Source organism: Tamandua tetradactyla, chromosome 19, assembly GCF_023851605.1.
Source record: "Tamandua tetradactyla isolate mTamTet1 chromosome 19, mTamTet1.pri, whole genome shotgun sequence".
NCBI classification, from domain to species: Eukaryota; Metazoa; Chordata; class Mammalia; order Pilosa; family Myrmecophagidae; genus Tamandua; species Tamandua tetradactyla.
The window spans coordinates 9,573,756-9,591,788 of NC_135345.1; the positions used below are offsets into that span (position 1 = coordinate 9,573,756).

The 18,033-nt window shown below is 40.0% G+C and overlaps 1 pseudogene; it reads left to right on the plus strand.

Annotated features, from left to right (window-relative positions):
• Nucleotides 1-13,195, plus strand: part of LOC143663336 (retinol dehydrogenase 10 pseudogene) — a 38,113-nt pseudogene extending 24,918 nt beyond the window's left edge.
• The last annotated feature ends 4,838 nt before the right edge of the window (nucleotides 13,196-18,033 follow it).

Sequence of the window (18,033 nt, forward strand, 5' to 3'; positions counted from 1 at the left end):
ATTACAGCATCTCTCTGGAGATGTGATTTAATCAAGAGTGGTCGTTATACTGGATTAGGTAGAGGCATGTCTCCACCCATTTGGGTGGGTCTTGATTAGTTTCTGGAGTCCTATAAAAGAGGAAACATTTTGGAGAAAGAAAGAGATTCAGAGAGAGCAGAGCAGAACAACATAGCCACGAGAAGCAGAGTCCACCAGCCAGTGACCTTCAGAGATGAAGAAGGAAAATGCCCCCCAGGGAGCTTCATGAAACAGGAAGCCAGGAGAAGAAGCTAGCAGATGACACTGTGTTCGCCATGTGCCTTTCCAGATGAGAGAGGAACCCTGACCGTATTCACCATGTGCCTTTCCAGATGAGAGAGAAACTCTGTGTTCACCATGTGCCCTTCCACTTGAGGGAGAAACCTTGAACTGGCCTTCTTGAACCAAGGTATCTTTCCCTGCATGGATGCCTTTGATTGGACACTTCTATAGATTTGTCATAACTGGGACATTTTCTTGGCCTTAGGACTGTAAGCTATCAACTTATTAAATTCCCCTTTTTAAAAGCCATTCCATTTCTGGGATATTGCATCCCGGTAGCTAGCAAACTAGAACACTGTGCAAGGCCAGAAAATTTGAACAATGATCATGCTCTGTGGGCACATCCAGAGGATGCACCACTTATGCTGGACTTTAGGAATATACTGGTGAGAGGACACTAACATTAGGAAGATGTTCAGTGATTCTCGGTTCTGTTAGCTGGGGCTGACGATGAAAGAAACTGCTTCAGAATTAGGCTTGCTGATAGCAATGAGGAAGATAAGTACCATCTAGGCTATGGTTTCAGGGTTCCTCATCCACAGATACCAGGTAGATGCAATAATGACTGGCCAACACTGAGTGGCAGTCATGGAGCCTGGCCCACAGAGAGTTATGGAAGTGGTTCATAGAACACACATCCCTGGGGCAATACATAACTTCTGCCATCAGAAGAAATCAGGATGGATGGTCAGGAGACTGAGACCAGATAACTTACAGATGTTGCCCAGTTTCCAGACCTGAGCCAGTTTGGTGATCTAAGACGATTGATTAAAAAGATGAATGGATCCCAAGGAAACAAGACCCTATGACACCAAGTCAAATGACCACAGTAATAAATTCCTCAGTCCTTCTCCTAAAGGGACCCATGGCCATTTACTTGGGAAACTGGAAAAAAGGAAATACCTAAATGTTTTGCAGACTGTTGGGCATAGGATCAAAGTTGACATTAATACTGAGAGACTTAAAAGTGTCATCATGGCCCCCTTAATATAGTGGGGACTTACCAGAGCTGGATTATAAATGGAGTTCTGGGCAAGGGCTGATTCAATAGGCTCATTTGATCTGTGGAGATTGGCGGGTCTTGTCTCCAAATCTATAATTGGGATAGACATAATTAGTAGTCGGTACAACCCCCACATTACATTTTTAACCTCCCCCACTATGATAGCTATTATCGTATGGGGCAACTGAGTCCCTGAAACTGCCACACCACCCCCAAAAAAGATAGTATGTCAAATATAATATTGTATCCTAGAGTAGGAGTAGGACGATAGGGAAAATTGTGCCACTATTAAGATCTAAAGGATGCATAAGTAGGCCCCTGCTATGGTATAATTTACCATTTGGCCCCTGGAAAGAACACTCTGGAGGATAATGGTAGATAGTACCAGGAATCCCAATAGCAGACACTATACCAGATGTAGCATCTTTACCAGAGCAGGTTATTGTGGCCTCAGATATATTGTTTGTGGCCACTGATTTGCCAGATTTATATTTTCTCATTATCAAAAAAATAGGATAAGAAATTGTTCACATACCCATAAAATGGACTGCATCAGGGGTCAGCAAACTCTTTCTGTAAAGGCCCAGATAATAAACTGTTTAGGTTTTACAAGCTGTACACTCTCTGTCATAACTATACAGCTCTGCTGTTGTAGAATGAAAGCAGTCATAGACAACACAAAAAGGAATGAGTGGAGCTTTGTTCCAATAAAAATTTGTATATGAAAGCAGGTGTTGAGCCAGGTATGGCCTGTGAACTGTAGTTTGCCAATACTTTAAGCAACAGTATACATATACATTTTCACCCCAAGGGTATATTAGTTCCACTCCATGGATAAGTCTTCTATCATAATATAATCTGAAGAAATCTAGGCTTTCTGAATGTCCTGCAGAGCATCACACTGACCTACTATGTTGATGGTGGTATGCTAATCAGGGCATATGAGTGGCTGGTATGTTGGGGACTTTGATGAGACACATGCTCCAAAGACACAACCTCTGTGAAGATTCAGTCTGTGTCAGCAAAAGTTCCGGGGGCAAGGTTGGGGGGGGGACTGTAGTAACATGCCAGGATATTTCAACTGTGTCATTTTGATTCCTCTGAAAAGCAGACATCAAAATATGTATCCATGTAGGAGACTGGATAAAAGATGAGGAAGAAGAAACAAGCAGGGACAGCCTTCAATCCTTGATTTGAGTGTAACACCTAAGAAAGAAGAGAGGGAAGGAAGGAGGGCTGGGTGGAAAGGGCCTCAGTTTGCAAGTCAGTCCAATGGGAATCCCCAGGCAAAAGTTACCCATTAGAAGAATTCCCTGTTGGGCAGGAAAGGGATGGACTAATATCTAGCTGTACTCTTTCATTGTCTGGGAGTTGCTGAAGGGAAGCATGACTTTGGTATGAATGTGCCTGTAGATCCAAATAGGTAGTACCTGAGGCTTTCAGTCAACTCTATTTCCCATAGCAGGTCTTCTTGAGGATCTGTGTGACTCACTTCCTCAGCTACGCTATCACTCCCCCACCTTAAAAATACAAATTATTGCACCTTTCACATCCCACCCCAAAGAAGGAAACTCAGTGTCTGGCCTGCCTCTTCAGGTTCTGGAGAGAGCAAATTCCACCCCTGGGAATATTGCCTCCGTCTATATAGGAGATGGCAGGAAAGACTGCCCACTTTGAAGGGAGCCCAGAGCACAAATGTGTCTGCAGCAAGTTCAGAGTATGGTGCAAGCAGCCCTGACTTTTGGGCCATATACTGTGGTTTATTTGGTCATCTACTTTGTATAGAAGGGTTATAAGGTTAGAAATAATATGGACTCACAGTTGCATGTGGCCTGGATATCCAGGCAGAGGTCTGAAAAGAGAGATTGGAAAACCAAGAACAAGCAGGTCTGGGATATTGGCATATCAGACATAAAGGAGCAGGTATAAAGTACAAAGAGTTTTGACTTCTGTGCTAATTCTCACTAGAAAGCATTCCCCAAAACTAAAGAGGTAGACAAAATGATTCAGCAAGTTAGCCTCATGCAGCCAATGACATTGGCCTCTCCAGTGCTAGGAAGATAAGCACATGAACCAAGTGGCCCCAGTAGTAAAAGTAGAATGTGTGAATGGACCACAACATGGGCTTCCTCTTACTAAGATTGAGCTTGCTACTGCTGGCACTGAATGTTCAATTTGCCTGCTATAGAGACTAACCTGATACCCCAATTTGACACAGTTCCTTGAGGAAACCTACTATAATTGGTAACAAGTTGACTACATTGGAACCCTCTCATACCATAATGCCGAGTGGTTTATTCCCACAGTGATACCTAAACCAGGTATGTTTTTGCCTTCTGTATCCTCAGGATCTTAGCAAGTGCCAATATCTGAAGGTTTATGGTATGTTTGATCCAGTAGAACCAGATTCCACATAGCATCATGCATACTATGCGACTAACTTACAGCAAATGAGATATAGGGGAGAGTGAATTGCCATGGAATCCACTGCTTGCATCTCACTGTGCTTTTCTAAACTGACAATTTAGATCCTTGAGAGGTTTAGTGTCTGTACCTTTTTCAAATCCTCATAAAAAAAAAAGAAAGGTCTTGAAGTTCATCTGTATTCTGAGACCTCTCTAGATCCTTGTAGGACGTGCATGGACACCTTTTGTTTTTGCCTGCTTAGCTTCCATTGCCCCTCCTCCACATTTGGCAGTCTTAGCATGGCCTGCTGCCTTTTCTTGGGACCCAAAAATACATCCTGGCTCAGATCCAGGTATGTCAACCTGGAGAGATAAAATGCAATCCTCCAGTAGATAAGGCACTGCTGGTACATTCCTTCCTCTATTGTTGTAAGCACATGTAAATATTCACTGGAGATTGTCTTCATAAGATGGACATTTTTATGACATCCAGCTCACACCATAGTGGTGTTTCTATCTCTGGAGTTAGGTTCCTCCACCCCAGCACACATGCAAGAAAGTGGTGCTGCTCATAGAGCATCTCCCTGTATGGAAAGGGATTGAAACCCCCTGGCTATGGGGAACTGATGCCCATCTCCTGTAAAACTGACTTTGCTCAGCCCCTTCTCCATGTAAGTAAGTTGTTCTACCTCATGCTGTGAATCGTGCTTCTGTTGACAACCCCAACACCAGAAAACTGTGGAACAGGTTGGTTCCCCTGTCATTGAGTTCTGGTGGTAGGCATTTTCATGTACTTGCCACCCTCAACATGGTGAGACACCACACCACCACCCCTGAGGGTAGCAGTAGGCGGCTCTCTTTCTGACTAACACCTAGAAACACAACCCTGCTTTTCCTCTGTCAGTGTGTTTGGGTTGAGTTGACTCTGCCCAAGTCAAGAAATCTAGCCCTGACCAATCATGTCACCTCTGGTCACACAATGGGTTCAGTGACAGATCAGTGAGAGGACATGGTTAGAAGCAGGCCTCTAATGCATTCTTTTCACTTACTGGAAGAACACCCCTTAGAAAGGCAGGATGAAGGTAAACTCGTCAAGTCTTTGTAAACATGTTAGATAGGCCTCCCAGCAAACCACTATTGGTATTCTCTAGCAGGGGATTCCTTATCTATGGAATGCCTTTAACAAGATGCACCTGATTTGCCTAGGATTTCTTATTCTAACAAACCTGAAATCTATGAATATATGGGGACATGACCCTCTGAAAAAAATCAGTGGAGCTCTGTAAATATCAGAGTGGATATGTTTCATGATGAAACAGCTCCAGTCTGTGTAATTGATGCATGTTCACATTGTTTAGAAACATTGCCTATTAAATCTTAACTAGAGAGAATGTCCTAATGTGGCAAGAAAGGATATGGGGAGTAATGTTGTCATGCCTTGTGACTACTCTTATCCTTGAAATTATTAGTCAAGCTTGACACTGAGCAAGATCTGTGATTCTTGTGAGGCTGATATGATAATGCTATTTTAGTGTGGGGCCCAAATCATCAGAACCAAAAAGCTCATTTCCTGCCAGACTGTTGGCAAGAGTAACACCCAATATACTGAGATTGGAGAGAAGATAGGATGTAAATGTAATAATGCAAAAAAACCCTTGCTATAATAGAGTGATCTGTTAAACAATGAAGCCATGTGGAGAAAGAGGAAACACATACAAGGTCAACAAAAATTACTTTTGACACCATTGGTGTCCTAGATCCAGGTATATTTGAGGTTATACCTCCAGACTCCCCAGTTAAATGAAGGAATTAATTAGCTTATTTTTAAAGTCATTTTAAATTGAATTTTCTTTTCTAGGCATCTGGAAGAACCTTAAAGAAGGTACTCATTTTCCAGTGTTGAGATTAGGAAACAGATTTTTCCACATGAGAGTATATTCATTTGGGTAATAAGGAATTATAAAATATACTTGAAAAGTATATACACTGTTAAATTAAATGAAAGCAGATTCTCAAACTCTTTAGTAAGTCAACTTGTTTCACAATATTGAAGTGGTTAAATCAGTTTCTGGCAGACGTATTTAATAGCACTGGAGTTGTACAAGAATTTTTGTACGATTACCAGATACAAAGTGTTCTGTAATGTAGTGTAGGAAGAAGTACATAGCGCTGTCTTCAAAGTAGTCTTAACCAAAAATAAAACCTTTGATAAAGCCTCTAGATCTAAGTACAGTTTACAGGAAACAGAAAATAGAAGAGAGAGAATTGATGCCCTGCCCAGATTAACCAGGCCTGCTGCTGGAAGGTGGGATGCTACAGGCTCACAGTCTCCTTCCTAAGGAGAAGTGCCCCTGGCCAAAAGGGAGCTTGCTACCCAAGAGGTAGCCATACCAACCCACTCAGGGTAGCCTGCACCCAGTGATTATTTGGGTATTGGAGGTACCAAACATTGGTCCTCTTGTCTCAAGGGGGATCAACTTGATGGTACAGTCATGTTCCTGAGCCCCAGTGGCATCAATGAAACTATTCTCCAAATGTGGCTTCATCCCTCCCTATTTTGCTCTCCCACCGTGTTTTCCTTCTCCTGAGAGCATTTAATCCACATTACTGGAGGCCTTATAAAGATGAAGCCAGAAGATGTAGAGGCCAAAAGAAAGAGCGCAACAAGAAGAGACAAGGACATCACCATGTGACAGAGGGCTGACGTCATTAGAATGCTGATGCAGGGGGAAAGCACAGCCTTGCCAACATCATGATTTTTGGACTTCGAGCCTCCAAACTATGAGGGAATAAATTCTTTTTATTTAAGTCAACCCAATGTGTGGTATTTGTCATAGTAGCTCTGACAAACTAAGACAGGTGGCTCCTGCTTGGATCTTGAGCCAAACAACCAACTGTAAAGGAGTATTTATGAGACAGTGGGAGACTATTCAAGAGATTAAATATTTTAATATTGAGGATAATGGGTATATTTGATTTATATTATTGTGCTTATTAATTGTTGTCAAAAGTCCCTTTTACTCAGAGATATATAACAACGAATTATTTATGATATGATATAATTATGGAATTTTCTTTAAAATGATCTGGCAGAGTGCATAGGTAGTTCAGTGGTAGAATTCTTGCCTGCCATGCAGGAGACCCAGGTTTGATTCCCAGCCCATGCACCCCAAAGACAGAAAAATAAAACATTGAGCAAATGGTGCTGCAATAATGAGATATTCACATGGAAAACGAAATCTGACTCCCACTGCATAGCATGCAAAAAAAAAAAAAAGTAGATTAATCAACTGCACCAAATTTCTGTATCGCAAATACTCATAATAAAGCATTTAAAAATAATAGCAACCCAGAGTGGAGTGGGGTAGTGGGTGAAAACAAAAATGAGAAAAGATTAGCTATATGTTGATAATTCTTGAAGCTGCTGATAGAGACGCAGGTTATACAGTTCTCTCTGATTTTGGGTTTGCTTTAAGTTTTCCTAAAATATTTTAAATAACTTTTCATACTCTTTGGACCATTTTGCATGGTGACCTCCAATTAAACAAATAGATTAGATGATGCCCTTTGGAAGGTTTTCTTCAGTCTCACCATTTGTCACAGAGTAGAACTCCAAAATTTTTGCGGCTTAGTTGCAGGTTTAGAGTAGAAGGTCTATGTGTTTGGGAGAATTTAGTCACCTAAAATCCATCTGATTTGACTACCAAATTTATGGACATTTGATCTTCAATAAGACCCCCAAACCCATTGAATTGGAACAGAATAGTCTTTTCAATAAATGAGCGTTAGAGAACTGGATTTCAATGGCCAAAGGAATGAAAGAGGATCCCTATCATATAACTTATACAAAAAATAATTCAAAGGATCAAAGACCCAAATGTAAGTACCATAAAACTTGTTGAAAAAAAATGTAGGGAAACATCTTTAAGATCTAGTAATAGGAAATAGCTTCTTAAACTTTACACCTAAAGCACAACCTGCGAAAGAAAAAAATAGACAAATGGGAACTCCTTAGAATCAAAAGCTGCTGTGTCTCAAAGGACTTTGTTAAAAAGATGAAGAGGCAGCCAACTCAATGGGAGAAAATATTTGGAAACCAAATATCAGATAAAGGCTTGATATTTGTGTACATAAATTATACAGCTGACCAACAAAAGAACAAGCAACCCAATTATAAAATCATCAGAGGAAATGAATAGGCACTTTTCTGAAGCACAAATATGATGGCTAAGAAGCACATGAAGAGATGGTCATCTTCATTAGCTATAGGGGAAATGCATATTAAAAAGACAATGCGATATCACCTCACACCTATAAGAATGGATGCTATTAAACAAACAGGAAATTATACATGTTGAAAAGGATGTGGAGAAAATTGAAACACTTATTCACTGTTGGTGGGAATGTAAAATGGTTCAGCTGCTGTGTAAGTCAATTTGACAAGTCCTCAGAAAACTAAATATTGAGTTGCCCTGTGACCCGGCAATACCAGCACTCAGTATATACCCAGAAGGGTTGAAGGCAGTGGCATGAACAGACAAGTGGACACGGATGCTCATAGTGGCACTATTCATAATTGCCAAGAGATGGAAACAATCCAGGTGCCCATCAATAGATGAGTGGATAAACAAAATGTGGTATATACGTATGATGGAATATTATGCAGCATTTAGATAAAATTATATACCAGGTGTGCTTTGAAAGTTAATCCTTTTTTTATTTGCATAGTTGTTACATTCTACAACAAAAACCAGTTAAAAAAAACTATAAGACAGTTATAGCAATATTAGATCAAATAAATTCCTGAAATAAAAAAAATCTGATAATTGCTTTTGGTTGTATTGCTATTATTGATGGATCACTCATCAATTTGTTGGCTAATTAAGAAAATTCTTCCTCATATGGCTTCTAGCCCTTTGCAATATTGCATAAGCACTTTCATTGAGTGTTAGTGAGTCAGGAAACAGCATTGCAAAAACACTTCAGGAGCATCACTTCTCAATATATACCTCTGAGAAAGAAGCACTTTTCTAGAACACTTCAAACATTTGCTCTGGGTCATCTATACCAGAAGGAAGTGGAGAAACGTTGTTGCCCTATTCTGCCACATGCAATCCTACAGACTGCCATCAGGAGAGAAAAATGCTCCCTTATTTTTGCATATATAAACAAATGCCCATGAAAAGGCCTCTTTACTAAAACTAGTGGGTAATGGCTAGATAGAATTTATTTACAGTGCAGTGACACCATTCCAGTAAATGGATTTTCCAGAGAAGTTATCTTAGTGTCTATTCTGTCAGGGTTCTGTAAAGAAACAAAAAAAGCATGATATATAAATGGAAAGGGAGAGGGAGATTTTTTATAAAGAATTTCCTCATGTAACTATAGGGGCTGGAAAGTCCAAATTCCACAGGGCAGGCCCACAAACTGGAAACTCTGATAAAGGTAGCCGGGAAGTCTGGCAAATTCTATCAGCCAGTTTTCCCTGGAGAATTTGAAGTCAAGGCAGAAAGTTTTTTGATCCCTGAAGTTTTCTGTTCTGAATTTTAAGTACCGCAAATGATTAGAAGATGAGACACTCCTCATTGCTGAGGGCAAACCCCTTTGTTGATTTTAGAGGAAATTGGTCATAGATGCAAACAACTGATTATACATGCAAATGCACCTACAAAATACCTTCACAGTACCAATCAGGCCAGTGCTTGCTTGATTAAATAATGGGTACTGTAACCTAGCCAAGTTGACATATGAAAGCAACGATATAGGGTCATTGATATAATAATAATTAAGGGATTCCAGTCCTAATACTGGGAACTTGGAAAGTCATAATTCCTTTTTTTTTAAAATGAGCAGGCACTGGAAATCAAACCTGGAGTCTCTGGCATGGCAGGCAAGAACTCTGCCAGTGAGCCACCACTGCCCGCCCAGGAAAGTCATAATTCTTTAATAAATATATGTGATATTACATTGTCAAATATGACTATAGAAAATAGTTACATTAAAATCCTATCTGGGGTGGGCCACGGTGGCTCAGTGGCAGAGTTCTTGCCTGCCATGCTGGAGACCTGGGTTTGATTCCTGGTGCCTACCCATGTTAAAAAAAAAATCTATCTGGTACCTAATACCAAAGTCAGATAAAGGTACACAAGAAAAGAAAATTACAGACCAATTTCTCTAATGAGTATAGATGCAAAAATCCTCAAAACAATGCTTGCAGATCAATTTTAACCTCACATTAAAAGTATTAGAAACCATGACAAAGTGAATTTTATTCCATGTATAAGAGATGGTCAACACAAGAAAATCAATTAGTGTAATACACCACATTAATGAATCAAAGAGAAAAACCACATGATCATCTTGATTGATGCAGAAAAGGCATTTGACAAAATTCATCCTTTCTTGATGGAAACACTTCATAAGATAGGAATGGAAGGAAACTTCTTCAACATAATAAAAGACATACATGAAAATCCATAGCTAACATCGCACTCAACGGGGAAAGACTGAAAGCTTTCACTCTAAGATCTAGAACCAGGTAATGATGCCCACTTTCACCATTGTTATTCAACATTATGCTGGAAGTTCTAGCCAGAGCCATTAGGCAAGAAAGAGAAATAAAAGGCATCCAAATAGGAAAGGGAGAAGTAAAACTTACTGTTTACAGATGACATGATCCTATATGTAGAATGTTAAAAAAAATCTACACCAAAGCTATTATGGCTAATAAACAATTTCAGCAAAGTGGCAGGATACAAGATCAACATGCAAAAATAAGTAGTGTTTCTATACAATAGTAATGAGCAATCTGAGGAGGAAATCCAGAAAAAACAATTTCACTTACACTAGCAACCAAAATAATCAAATATCAAAGAATAAACTTAAACAAGTACATAAAGGACCTATACCAAAAAAACACAAAAATACAAAACATCACTAAAAAAATCAAGGAAAACCTAAATAAATGGAAGACATATCATATTCATGGGTTAGAAAACTAAATATAGTCAAGATGTCAATTCTACCCAAAATGATTTATGATTTAATGCAATACCAAACAAAATCCCAACAACTTACTTTGCAGAAATAGGAAACCAATAATCAAATTGATTTGTAAGGGCAGGGTGCTAAAAACATCTTGAAAGAGAAACGAAGTTGGAGGTCTCACACTTCATGGCTTTAAAGCATATTACAAAGCTACAGTAGTCAAAACAGTATGGTACTGGAATAAAGATAGATATACCAACCAAAGGAATCTATGGATAGTTGATTTTTGACAAGGTGGCCAAATCCACTCAACTGGGACAGAACAGTTTCTTCTGGTGCAGAGAGAACTGGATATCCACGTCTAAAAGAATGAAAGAGGACACCTATCTCACATCTTATACAAAAATTTGCTCAAAATGGATGAAAGATCTAAACATTAGAGCTAAGTCCGTAAAACTTTCAGAAGAAAATGTAGGGAATGTCTTAAAGATCTTGCAATAGGAGGTGAATTCCTAGAACTTACACCCAAAGCACAGGCAATCAAAGAAGATATAGATAAATGGGATCTTCTCAAAATTGAATATTTTTGTGCACCAAGTGACCTTATCAAGAAAGTAAAAATATTTGGCAGAAATATTGGGAGAAAATATTCAGAAACCACATATCCAATAAGGGTTTAATATCCAGACTATATCAAGAGATCCTACAATTCAGAAACAAAAAGCCAAACAACTCACTTAAAAATAGCAAAAGACATGGATAGACACTTTTCCAAGGAGGAAATACGAATGCCTAAGAAGCATATGAAAAGATGTCCAACCTCACTAGTTATTACTGAATTGCAAATCAAATCTACAATGAGATACTATTTCACACCTACTAGAATGGGCCTTATATATATATTATAAAAAAAAAAACAGGAAACTATAAGTACTAGAGAGGAGGTGGAGAAATAGATATACTTATTCACTGTTGGAGAATGTGGAATGGTGTAGCTGCTCTGGAAGTCAGTTTGGCGAATCCTTAGGCAGCTAAGTGGAAAATTGCCATGTGATCCGGCAATCACACTACTAGGTATTACATATACTCAGAAGAACTGAAATCAGCTACATGAATAGACATTTGCACAATGTTTATAGTTGTGCTATTCATTATTGCCAACAAATGGAAACAGTCCAAATGTCCATCAACTGATGAATGAACAGAGTGTGATATATACATATATTGGAATATTATGCAGCCTCGAGACAGAATGAAATCATGATGTCAAGTGATAGGCAGGTCGGGAGCCCTTGGAGCTGTAAGTGGAGCTTTGTGGCGGAGTCCGGTGCCCGGAGTGACAACCACAATTGCGGGGAGTGCAGGGCAGGGGAACACCAGACCGTGGGGGCAGCTGCCAGCTACAGGGCAGCCCTCGCCTGCACCCAGCGAGTCACCCCTTCGCGACGCTCACTCATCCCCGAAGCCCACTCCCCCACCTTCTCCCAACTTGGGTAAAGTTGACAACTCCTGTGTCTCGGTGACCATCGTGGTGGAGTTGTTCGTGGTCACTTTCAAAGTGCCCTGGGCGTTGGTGCGGGCCGCGGTCCACTGGCTGGTGCAGTCCAAGGAGAAGAGTGTGGCAGGACAGGCGTGTCTCCTCACGCGCACCGGAGTGGCCTGGGCCGCCCCTTCACGCTCGAGTTCTCCCGGCATTGGGCGCTGCGGGTGCTCTGGAAGGCAACCAGGAGATGGCGGGCATGGTGCTCCCGGTCTCTCGACCTGGAGGCGGCCTCTCTGCGGTCTGGGAATGGTGAGGAAGAAATTCTGCCCCTCTGTAACTTGCAGGCTTTTACCTCCACCTGTGAAGTGGGGAAGAGGGAGAAAGTTAACCTGACAGCTGAAAGGGTCCGCCAGGAGATTGGCGAGGTGCTGGTCAGTCGTGCCGGCGTGGTCGCTGGGCATCACCTTCTGGAATGTCCTGATGAGCTCATTGACAGAACCATGATGGTCAGCTGCCACGCACACTTCTGGGCCACTAAGTCTTTTCCTCCTACAATGCTGGAGATCCATCATGTCATACTGCAACAGTTCCAAGGTCCTTGGGATTGTTCAATATTGCTGAGTTGAGGATTACTCTGCCAGTAAATTGGGCGTGGTGGGGTATCACGACTTAAAAGCTGCTGAAAAGGATGGAATTAAAGCTACATTGGTTTGCCCTACCTTGTAGACACTGGCATGTTACGAGGCTGCCAAATCAGGAAAGAAATTGAGCCTTTGCTGCCGCGCTTGAAGCCGGATTAGTGTGTGAAGCAGGCTTGGTGAAAGCCATCCTCATCGGCTGGCCCATGGTCTGCACCCCAGGCTCAGGGGCAGTCTGACCTTCATGGAAAGCATCCTCCCTTTGGGAGCAATTGTGTGCATTTATCGGGCCCTAGGAGCAGATCAGTGTATGTGCTCCATTATTGCTCAATGAAAGCAAGCCGCAAATAACAATGACACAAAAAACAGAATCTAGAATCTTTTTATACGGAATATCATTTGCATCGAAAGATGATCAGAACTTTTCAACTCAGTAAGCACCAGCGTTACTGACATTCTCTGGATTCTGAACCTGTGTTGACTTTTTTTTTTAATCATCTTTAAAAAAACAATAAAGTGTAAGTCAACTGAGTAGAGTATTTGGAAAATGTGATCAGCCAATGTGAGCTTAGGTTGTCGCCCACAAGGTCCTTTTAGACAGAATCCTAAAACCAGTCAGAACTTTAGACATGCACTGTGTATTATCTTCAGACTATCATTATTCTTTTTTTTTAAATGAGCAGAAAGTCTAGAGATAATACCTACGGTGTGTTTCATGTGTGTGATTGTTTTTAGTTCCTATAGAGTTTATTTTATTTCATTTTATTTTTTATTTTTTTGTCATGGGCAGGCTCCAGAAACTGAACCCAGGTCTCCTACACCGCAGGCCAGGATTCTGCCACTGAGCCACCATTGCACCACCCCCTATAGAGTTTATTAATTATTGTAATTAAACTCTAGCTAATTAACATCCTTGCTATATTTTCTCGTGTCTAGTAAGTTTCAGTTTTGCAAAGCCTGTGTGACTTTTTCATGATGTTTTTTCAGTTCTTTTAAAAAGTAATCTTGAAATCTCCATCAATTTGAAGTAATTGGTGTTTGGGTAAAGATAATCAGATCTCTTTTTTAAAGTCATAATAGCTAAACTATTAGCTGAAGTTGTTATTTTATCTTTGAAATATTTCACTAAGTATCTATCACTCTGGAGACCTACTTATCCCAAAACACTATACATTTTCTACCTATAAATTTTGCTGTATACAGAAAGTGCCTTTCCTCAGGAAATTGCTGTTTCATTTCCTTGTATGGACTCTTTATCTAGAATACATAACAACTCTGCTAAGAAACAGTTTCTGAAGATGTGAACTTCTACATAGAAAAATTACCATCTTTGTGCCAACTATGAAAATTGAGGGGAAAAAAATCTTACTTTATGGAATATGTATGGAAGGGTGTAGAGATTCTTTTGAAAGTTTTATTAATATTATAGAACAGCAAATGACATTTTTACAGTATCTTTTTGTAAAGCAAACTATTTTGTGCCTTGAATTTGGTACATGTGTATTAGTGAAATATTGTAAAAGTAAACTCTACCTCTGTATCTAAATGTATACTATCCACTTGCAAATTACTGTGAACTATTATGTGATTGTTTTTTTTAATGTCTTGTTTAAATACTGACCAATGTTTTCTAATAAAATAAGCCAACTTTTACTGTTTATGGAAGTTTTAAAAGGACCGATTAAATTTAAAGAATTTAATCAGCTGACTATGTGATTATTAGTTATCAACAATGTCATAAGAAAAATCTTTGTGTGTGCTTTCCCCCCATGTCCTGCCTTACAGAAAAATGTTTGAATGGCATAGTATTTGGGAACAGACGTTAACAGCTTAGGGTGACATACTCTCAAATTTCCAGTGTTAACATTTATTTAGACACTGTCATGGGCTTATTTATACCAAAAGTGGAAAACTAGAAAGGACACCACTACCTAGTGTGGGTTAGTTTGGCTACATATGTATCCACATATAAGCAAGGTCCTAGCTCGCAACTAGTGTCCCCCAAAGCTAGTCTTAAGGAATAGCTTCATTATACGCTTGTATTTGTCTTAATAAATAACCAAACTGAGGCCACTAACAAATGAGGCATTGGTTGTCTGCTCATTTTCCATTATGGATTAAAATAAAGACTTTGAATTAGTCTCATAATCATACTGAGTGGAAACACATTCTCAGAGGTTATCCAGGACTGCCTGCCAATTAGCGAAGAGCACACTCAAGCCACCCAAAGCAAATCTGTTCTAGTTTAATGTCCATTTATCAACCTTAAGACTAAGGAAAGTCATCTTTACATTTATTTTATTCTTACATTTTGCAATTTAAGAATTATTTCTATTTTTGTTTGATATTACCATTATGAGGTTGTTCATCTCTAAGTTCAATAAACCTAATTCATTAAAAAGATAATAAAAGAAATTAAAAGACAGGAGCATGGTAGCTTGGAGCAGTATGAAGAAATGAAGAGCTCCAGTAAAGATAATTACATATGTAAATGCAAAACCTGGTAGTATGGTCTCATCATTATGTAAATCTATCCTTTATTTTATATAATATTTAAAATACAATTGGATAAGAAAAAATTATTTTTACATTTTACAGATACACAAAGTATGAAGATGTAATATGTGACAAAAACAAAATAAAGAAGGAAAACAGGAGAATAGAAGCAGAGACTGTGTATGCTATTGAAGTTATATTGATACTTTTTTGAAATAGTAGATAGTAGACTTAGGTTGTTTAATAAAACCCCAGGATAACAACGAAAAAGTATTTTAAAAAATATGGAAACATAATTGAGAAACGGATATGTCAATTATATCACTAAGGATTAACTAACACAAAAGAAGATTACAATAAAAGAAAAGAGGGATAGAAAACATATAATGTAGAAGAAACAAAAGACAAAATGGTTGAAGTAAGTCCTGACTTATAAGTAATTATACTAAATGTAAATGTATTAAAACACCCAGACAGGTGTGACAGTGGCTCAGTGGCAGAATTCTCACCTGCCATGCTAGAGACCCGAGTTTGATTCCTGGTGACTGCCCATAAAAAAAAAAAAGAAAAATCCAGACTAAAGACACAGATAAGCAGAATTAATAAAACACAATCCAACTATATATTTGTTTTAGTTTGTAAGCTGCTGGAATGTGATATGCCAGAAACAGAATGGCTTTTTAATAAAGGGGAATTTATTAAATTGTAAGCTTAAAATTCTAAAGCAGTGAAAATGTTCAAATTAAGGTAAAAGCTATAAAAATGTCTAAATACAGGCATGCAGGGATAGATACCTTAGTTCAAGAAGGCCGATGATGCTCAGCGTTTTTCTAAGCTGGAAAGGCACATGGCAAAACTGCTGGCTTTCTCTCCAGACTTCTTCAGTGTCTTTGCTTGGGGATTTTTTTTTCTCCATCTCCAACAGTCTCTGGCTGTGTGGATCTTGTTGGCTCTGGTGGCTCTAAAGCTTTTTCCAAAATTGTTCCCTCTTAAAGGACTCCAGTCAGCAACCCCACCTTGAATGGGTAGAGACACATCTCCATGGAAACCACCTAATCATAAGTTACTACCCATATACAGGATGGTATCACCTATATTTTAAAACTTCAACTTCTGTTTGAGGATAAAGGGAGAGATGTTTATTGGATGTAGAATTTATATTTGGGGTAGTGCATTTCCTAATTTAACTTGATAGTCAGTTTAGTTGAACACCATAAATACATGAATCATGAATAGGGCATGAGATTTTGTTGGTTCATCCAGGTTAGTGTGATTTGCCCCAATATATCCTGTAGTAATCTGGGCAGAGAATAAAGAAGTATTTGCAAAATCCCCTTGGGAGACTGTTGGGAAAAGGGGAAATACTCAACTTCCCCATTTGGAGAATTTTTGATATCCTCCCAAGCAATATGGGAAACCAATTCAATAGGCTGAGCCCTTAATCTTGGGGTTCACCACTATGAAGCTTATTCCTGCAAAGGATAGTCTAAGCATACTTAAAATTAGGCCTAAGAATCACCCCCAGAGAACCTCTTTTGTTGCTCAGATGTGGTCTCTCTCTCTAAGCCAACTTGTCAGGTGAACTCGCTGCCCTCCCTCCTACATAGGACATGACTCCCAGGGGTGTAAATCTCCCTGGCAATGTGGGATAGAAATCCTGTGATCAGCAGGGACTTGGCATCAAGTGATTAAAAAAGGCTTCTTGACCAAAAGGAGGAAGTGTGAAATGAGACAAAACAAAGTTTCAGTGGCTGAGAGATTTCAGATTTGAGAGGTTTTCCTGGAGGCTATTCTTATGCATTATGTAGATATCCCTTTTCAGTTTATGGTGTATTGAAGTGGCTGGAGGGAAGTACTTGAAACTGTTGAGCTGTATTCCAGTAGCCTTGATTCTTAAAGATGATTGTATAAAGATACAACTTTTCCAATGTAACTGTGTGATTGTGAAACCTTGTGTCTGATGTACCTTTTCTCCTGAGTATGGACAGATGAATAAAACTATATATGGATAAAAATAAATAAGTAATGGGGGGACAAAGGGTAAAATAAATTGGGTAGATAGAAATACTAGTGGTCAATGAGAGGAAGAGGTAAGATGTATGGTATGTATGAGTTTTTTTCTTTTTTTTTTATTTCTTTTTCTGGAGTGATGAAAGTGTTCTAAAAAAGGGACTTCCTGGAAGATGGCGGCTTAGTAAGACGCGTGGATCTTAGTTTCTTCTCCAGGACAGCTACTAGGGGAGTAGAAACGATACAGAAAGCGCCCAAAGCCACAACAGAGATAAAAAAGACAGCGTACCCCATCCTGGAACGGCTGGCTGGCTGAGAGAAGCAGCTCGGGTGAGATCACCAAGGCGTGTGACCTCACCGGGCGGGGCGGCAAGCGGCCGGAGTTGCTCCCTTCCCCCTTCCCGGGCCGGCTGGGAGAATTGGAGAGGCAGTCCCCTGAAACCAAGGCGGCTGGCGCCCACACCACGCATGGCCCGCCGGACCAACTGAGAGAATTGGATCGGAAATCCCCAGGCCGCGGAGAACGGTGACGGGTGGGGGAGGCCCCTTCCAAACCCGTGACTCCCGGGGAACGTGCACTCTCTCGGGCGGGCCGCTGCCACTGGCGCCCTCCCGCCACGCTTGTCGCCCAGGGCCGACTAGGAAATTCGGACGGGCTCTTTCCCGGGCTGCGGCGACCAGCAACCCTCCCTGCGTTCAGACCCCGGG